Source organism: Teleopsis dalmanni, chromosome 1, assembly GCF_002237135.1.
Source record: "Teleopsis dalmanni isolate 2A chromosome 1, ASM223713v2, whole genome shotgun sequence".
NCBI classification, from domain to species: domain Eukaryota; kingdom Metazoa; phylum Arthropoda; class Insecta; order Diptera; family Diopsidae; genus Teleopsis; species Teleopsis dalmanni.
In genome coordinates, this window is record NC_051846.1 from 9,691,318 (window position 1) to 9,699,177 (window position 7,860).

The 7,860-nt window shown below is 30.8% G+C and overlaps 1 non-coding gene across 1 annotated transcript; it reads right to left on the reverse strand.

Annotated features, from left to right (window-relative positions):
• Window positions 1-566: 566 nt before the first annotated feature.
• LOC119673581 lies at window positions 567-682 on the reverse strand. The gene has a single exon (XR_005252099.1). It is a non-coding gene; the product is annotated as a U5 spliceosomal RNA (small nuclear RNA).
• Between the last annotated feature and the right edge of the window lie 7,178 nt (window positions 683-7,860).

A 7,860-nucleotide genomic window follows, 5' to 3' on the forward strand; every position in this document is an offset into this window, starting at 1 on the left:
ATTGTCAATATCTCAAAATAAATTAATAAACAGTCATTAAGTTAAATACGACAGCTATATTAAATATTAATCCAAAATTTGGTTTATTTAGAGTACTATAGATTATTTGGTGCAAGTGTGTATCCAGTAACACTTTTATAATATGCAGAAGAGTGATATATGTTGGCATAATACGAAGACAACATACTATATCACTAAGACATCGTTTTACCTTTTTAATTAATCTGGATTAATTAATTTTGGATTCGTTAACTGAACTGAAAAAAACAAGTTGTAGTTTATTAAACATAATTTTCTTTTTTTTATTTAAACCAAATCCAGCTTTAACTTATCTAATTATACACCTAATAATTGTTTTTTATACTAATATAAGCATAGTATTACTTAACAATATTTTTATACTGCACAGGTATATTCTAACAAAGAGCTTAGTTGGCAACAGAACTTTGTAAAGCATTAAGTGATCGTTGCTTATTGATTTCAATCTTTCATTTAACATTCCAGATACAACAGCTAACAATTTGGTTTTATTAAATAAACATTGAATGTATTCATTTTGGCCCCACTTTTCGGTTAGGCACAACAAAAAATTTTATTTAGACTCATTAAATTGTTCCTCTCCACGGAAATCTTTAGTAAAAGGCGAAAGATTTATTCGACAACTGAAGAGAAACCAGAGTAACTGCAGACACTTTTCATAGCAGTTTTAAACAAACGCAACTAGAAAGCCGATGAGAATTATATTTTCTCCTAACTTCATATTCAACCACCTTTGAAGCAAACTGAAAGTCCAAATAAACTGGAAGTTGACTGATTTTGCTCTTCTTTCTACGATTATATATATGTGTTGTTGTTGTTTTTAGTATTCTCTGTATATAAATAAATACATTTTATAAGTCACTATTTTATTTTTAATAAATTGTATTCGGTTTTTAATATTCGAAACCGAATATATTTTTGATCATATCTAGTTGTTTCTATTATGTTAATAATTTTATTTATCATATTTAAATCTTAATAGGTTTAAGAAAACTAACTTAACGTTGAAGTCGTGCTTAGTGGAATTCTGGTGAAAGTAATGACGCATTCTTCTAATTTTGCAATATGTAGCTAAGAAATATCTATGCATTATACAATTTTCTGTAATTGGTCACTGTAAATATTTTTGCGACAATTGTTAGTAATATCCCTTTAACTGAAAGCTGTGTTTATAGTGTCGATTTACATAATCGTAAAACTCAAAATTAAAATAAATAGCTATAAAATATCAATTAGCAATGACTTCTCCTTTTATTTTTGAAAGCTATATCTGAAGAAGTCATACTATTTTAGAGTGCAGCATATTGCTTATCGTGTGAAAGAGTAATCACTCCCTCATTGTACGCTTTGCAAAAACCTGAAATGAATTCCGACGCTTCGAAGTAAAAACCACACACCAAAGTGCTACATATCTACTTTTCTTAGTTTTGAATAAATTAATTTTGGCCCAATCATACGATCAGGCACTTCAAAAAATTATTAGCCTCGGATATACATTAAGACCGAAAAGTTTTCGGAAATTCTCATTTAAAATTCGCGCGCTGTATATTTTTCGATATTTTAAGTTTATGTAGTTTGGCAGCACTGTCCTTAATTACTATGCCAAAAATGAGCGCGATCTGTCAGACAGTTCGTTTACGGCAGCTGTTGAAACCAGTTCACCTCAGTAGTGCGTTGCGAAAAAAACAATGGAAAAAAATATTGAACAAAGAGTTTGCATCAAATTTTGTGTTTCGAACGAAATTTCGTGTGCAGAATCGTTGCGAATGCTACAAAAGGCTTATGGGGAATCAGTTTTATCGAAAACTCAAGTTTATGAGTGGTACAAAGCCTTTCAGTACGGTCGTACGACCGTCGAAGACATTTCGCAACGCACTACTGAGGTGAACTGGTTTCAACAGCTGCCGTAAACGAACTGTCTGACAGATCGCGCTCATTTTTGGCATAGTAATTAAGGACAGTGCTGCCAAACTACATAAACTTAAAATATCTAAAAATATACAGCGCGCGAATTTTAAATGAGAATTTCCGAAAACTTTTCAGTCTTAATGTAGACTATGAACTTTGGCCCTCCTGCGGAAACTTTCAGTAAAAGATGAAAGACTTACTCAACGACATAGATAAAACCAAAGTCTAACTATGCACTTTTCTATTTCATTATAAATTTGAACAACGAATAAGTCCATGAGAATTATATTTGCTTTCAACCGTTTTCAATGTATATATATAACGATTTCAACCCCCTTTATAACAAACATCGTATTGTGTGTAACCTACTACAGATCATTTTAGTTTAACTGTAGATGATGATAGCAAAATGGGACGTAAATTATTGTAATAATATTATAAAAATAATTAAATTATTTGAACTTTATATATTATATTTTTATAATATACAATAATATATAAATACATATTTTTATTATATGATAGTGACAATGCTTCAGTTAGTAGGTAACTGAAGGTTTTAGAAAAATTCAGATATATTATAGTAAACTCTTAAATACAATAGTTTATTTTTAATAGACTGAAATTTTAAATAAGAAAAATGTATGAATTAATTAAGTGTTAATTAATAACTATTATTATTTTAATTTTTAAATAAATGTAATAAGCTAAAATATATACATACATATACAATACTTCGCTTCCATGAAATATTGTCTTAACGTCTGTAAAAAGTCAGTAGTTGCTTTGGGCCATATAAATAGATTACGAGTATGAAAGCAATTCAAAGTGTAATTTAATCAACTTACCAAAGGTTTTATGATATAGTACACTATCTTGGTGAAACATCACTTTCTTTTTTTAATGGAGTAACCCCATTTTTGTTTCTTAATTTTTACACTCCAATAATTCTCTAATCCAACGAAAAATTCGGTATCTTTCTCAACGATTTATCTTTCTCCAGATTATCGCTGAACAGAATATATATGATATTACCTTGCTATGAGAATGTTGGTATTTCGATCGCTTTCAACTGCTCTTCAATCAGCTGAGAATCTATATGATTTCAGTGTGTACTGAAACTTCTTTGAACACTTCCAGGCAAAGCCACCTCCTTGGAGGCGTTATTGTTTTAAACCCGGGCTGTGAAAACGATTTAGCTACTTTAAAAATAATTTACGCATGTTAAAATTTTTATGAAAAATAAGAAATAGATTACATTTTGATATCTTTAAGGTGTCAACTATCTTACGCAACTTCACTTTACTGTCTTTCAAAACAACTTTATGGACAATTTTCTGTTTTACGGATTCACCAGCCAATATTAGTTACTTTTTCTGGTGAAGGTCCATCATCGCAAAGTATATACCAAGCACACGCTGGCAAGATTTTAACTAACCGTCATAAAGAATTAATTTTATATATATTGGCTTGAAAACTAAAATCTGTGGTCATCAAAATCACTGTAACCTGTAAGCTAATGTTCAGAATGTCAAAAATAATAATAATCTGATTATCAAAAATTACAAGAATTTTTGATAATCAGATTATTATAGAATGGAAGAATGGAAATTAAACTAATGTATTTTAAAATATATCTATATTGTAGAAATAAACATCGCATGTATTAAAGTATACTTTTTTCTATACTTTAGTGTTCCTTTGAATATGTATCTGGAAAAATTATGCAAACTAGAAAATTTAAACTTTTTTAATGTTTGCGGTCGTTTACAATTGTCAGCAGTCATCAAATACAGGGTGATAATAATGTATATCTGCTTGAACACATTCATTTGTTACTTTAACTTTAAGGAAGTTTAGACCCCAGATGAAGACTATAAAAAAAATAGACTTACGCATAAAAAAGGATGCATGTTGGGAAAGTAATGCTGCTTAGAAAAATTTTTGTTACAATGGAAACTAATCTTCCTTTCATCAGTTTCAGTTTGAACATAAAGTAATTAGTGAGTAGATCAGATATTCGGTAGCCTTGCTATATCACAAAGTCGCTCTCACTCCCTTGAGTGTTTCAGTAGTTAGATGTTTTTATGCACACAATGTCACCGATATATTTTTTTCTTTTTTTCATGCATCTGGAGCTCTGCTGTGTAGATTTAGATTAGATTAATTGTAAGACAATTGGGAAATTGTCACCGTTCACTGCATCCTTTGAGGATTTGTGACCAACCACTTTAGTGCCATGACCGATAGCACTCAAGAACGCCATCAATATCCTTTGAAGCAGTGGATAAAGTACCAAAGCTAAAGTCTGGGAGAATCACGTACACAGATGTGTTCTGGTGTTTTCTTCTTCCCCATCAAAGTCTGCAGCTATAATCACTAATAATACCTAAGTTCGATAGATGTTTTTAACTCCGTAAAACACAGAAAAAACCTGTGAAAGTCGATGCTACTTCTGTTTGATAAGTACTCCATAATTCTGCTTTGGATCGGTAACAGTATGAATCTTTAGCTTGTCTGCGGGCATTATTTATCCAATCTGTCTGATGTGCTCTTTCCAGCCACTCATTAATTTAAAATTTAAAAAAGCTCTAGATGTGTAACTGCCCCGCTCTTTCGAGAACTTGACAAAAATACTTGAAGGCTGTCAGGTTTATAGGGCTGGAGCTCATACCTGAGGTTTCTGTTAAAATCCTAATAAAAATCGCTAATAACACACATATCCTAAGTGATGTACATATCGCTAAAATGGTCCACGCGTGGTCAGCATAACCTAACCTTTTAATACATGCGATGTTTATTTCTACAATATAGATATATTTTAAAATACATTAGTTTAATTTCCATTCTTCCATTCTATAATAATCTGATTATCAAAAATTCTTGTAATTTTTGATAATCAGATTATTATAGAATGGAAGAATGGAAATTAAACTAATGTATTTTAAAATATATCTATATTGTAGAAATAAACATCGCATGTATTAAAAGGTTAGGTTATGCTGACCACGCGTGGACCATTTTAGCGATATGTACATCACTTAGGATATGTGTGTTATTAGCGATTTTTATTAGGATTTTAACAGAAACCTCAGGTATGAGCTCCAGCCCTATAAACCTGACAGCCTTCAAGTATTTTTGTCAAGTTCTCGAAAGAGCGGGGCAGTTACACATCTAGAGCTTTTTTAAATTTTAAATTAATGAGTGGCTGGAAAGAGCACATCAGACAGATTGGGATAATATAATTGCCCGCAGACAAGCTAAAGAATCCATACTGTAACGATCAAAAGCCAGAATTAGGGAGCTACTTATGCTAAACAGAAGTAGCATCCGACTTGTCACAGGTTTTCTTACTGGGTATTACGGAGTTAAAAAACATCTATCGAACTTAGGTATTATTAGTGATTATAGCTGCAGACTTTGTTATGAAGAAGAAGAAACACCAGAACACATCTTGTGTGACTGTGATAGTCTCGCCAGACTTAGACTTTGGTACTTATCCACTGCCTTTCAAAGGATATAATGGCGTTCTTAACTGCTACTCGTCTATGGCACTAAAGTGGGTGTGTCACAATAATCCTCAAAGGATGCAGTGAAATGGTGACAATTTCCCAATCTGTCTTACAATTTAATCTAATCTAAATCTACACAGCAGACGCTCCAGAGTGCATGAAATAAAAGAAGAGACAAAATATATGGTGACATTGTGTGCAATAAAAACATCTATAGCTACTGAAACAATCAAGGGAGTGAGATGCGACTTTGGGATATAGCAAGGCTACAAATATCTTTGATCTTACTCACTAATTTTACTTTATGTGTCAAACTGTAAACTGTATGAAAGGAAGATTTTTAAGTTTCCATTGTAACAAAAATTTTTCTAAGCAGCATTTACTTTCCCACACAACATCCTTTTTTATGCGTATAGTCTATTTTTTTTATAGTCTTCATCTGGGGTCTAAACTTCCTTAAAGTTAAAGTAACAAATGAATGTGTTCAAGCAGATATACATTATTATCACCCTGTATTTGATGACTGCTGACAATTGTAAACGACCGCAAACATTAAAAAAGTTTAAATTTTCTAGTTTGCATAATTTTTCCAGATACATATTCAAAGGAACACTAAAGTATAGAAAAAAGTATACTTCATTGAATAAATTGAAAAGTTTTATCATTTTGAGTTTTTTTCCTATTTTCTGTATTAGCAAAAATGGCAAAGTTTTTTGAAATTTACTTCATTTCATTTGAATTTTTATTTGTTGATGGGAAAAATTATGTGAAAAAGTTCTGAAAAGTTTTATGTGCGGAGTTTAGTGTGCTGATATTTCAAATTAAGGATAACTTAGTTTCACTACTTTCCACTTATAAAAGGAATTGAAAGTTGCTAAGTAAATAAATAAATATTTATGTGAAATGAAAAGAAAATAGCACAAATAAAATAAAATTAAATGCGAGAATAAATTTCTGTAAATAGCAAAATTGCATGAATAAACTTTCTAATAAAAATAATGCAAAAAATAAAAATAAATAAATAAAATAAAAAATATAAATAAAATCTAATAGAAGCAATTTAGCATGAATTTTCCGACTTTTCTGAATTTAATGAATCCCATGAATCATATGAATCATATGAATCACATGAATAAAGATAAAATTCCTTGACTAAAAATCGGTCAAATGTAAATGAATGAATTGAAAATATTGTGCGTATGCATTTACATATGAAATGAAAATTATCGTATTTCAGATATTGCAAGTACGAGTATCTTTAATTTCAATGAAAATTAATGAGATACATTTTATGTTCTAATTCATACTTTTCAAATTCATTGAATTTAATTCACTCTTCCTTTCAACGCAATTTTAATCATTTTTACCGGAATGTGCTAGATTTGTATATGAGGTGCTCAGTATGAATAAGAGGAGTTGCGTTTTTTTCAGTGCATTCATTTCGCATTTAATTGCAAGGACGAGTAGCACTTTTAATTTCAGTTTCATTTGTTAATCTTGCACTAATTAGAATTGCATTGCCGTTGGTGGCAACTGCGGCATTGCAGCTGATGCAAGTCATGTGCAGTTGCATTACAGTTTGCTATGCAGCAAACATCAAGTTCAACGCGACTCGTGCTGTTGCATATTGACTGGAGCCTGCCTTTCCTCGTTCTACATACATATGTGTGTTGCCTAATAGAACTGCTGGTAGGAATTTACTTGTGTGTATAGTACATGTGCCAGCATGAAAGGATGCAGTTTTAGTAATAAAGAAATGAGTTTCTAGATGTGTAAACTTCGTATCACAAATCCAATTAAAATAGTTTTTATTTGTTTACCAGAATTTGCATAAAATATATGCACTAACGAGCAGAATTGTATTTACTGAAAAGTGGCAGGGATGAGTTTCATGATGAGCCAATTTGGGTCCTGAAATTTAGAACCACTTTACATATTGAAATATTCATATACGTTAAAAAAAATTTCTTTTTGATTTTGGTTTATATCTGAAACTATCAAGAATTTTGCTACAAAAGATTTGTTAGTATCAATCACCAGCTGATACACATACATGATTGTAAGGCACAATTATGATAGGCGAATGCTAGACAGATGAATTCGCTAGGTGAGGTGTCTTAAAAATACGTTTAAGATATCTAAATAAACTAGATACAGTGCAAGTATCGTGTAAACAATTGTTGAAATCCAATTAAATATTTACAAAATTAATTCACTTAAGCGGAAAAGAATAACAATATACAGATATTTGTACGCAAATGAGCAGATTTTAAACAGAAAAAAGAAACCAGCCACGTCATTGGTATGAGGTGTGAAGGTATAAGACCTATAGTGATTTTACTGTCGGGTCACTTTTAAATAATAAAACATAACACCAGATTTAAATATTTGTTTCAGTGGC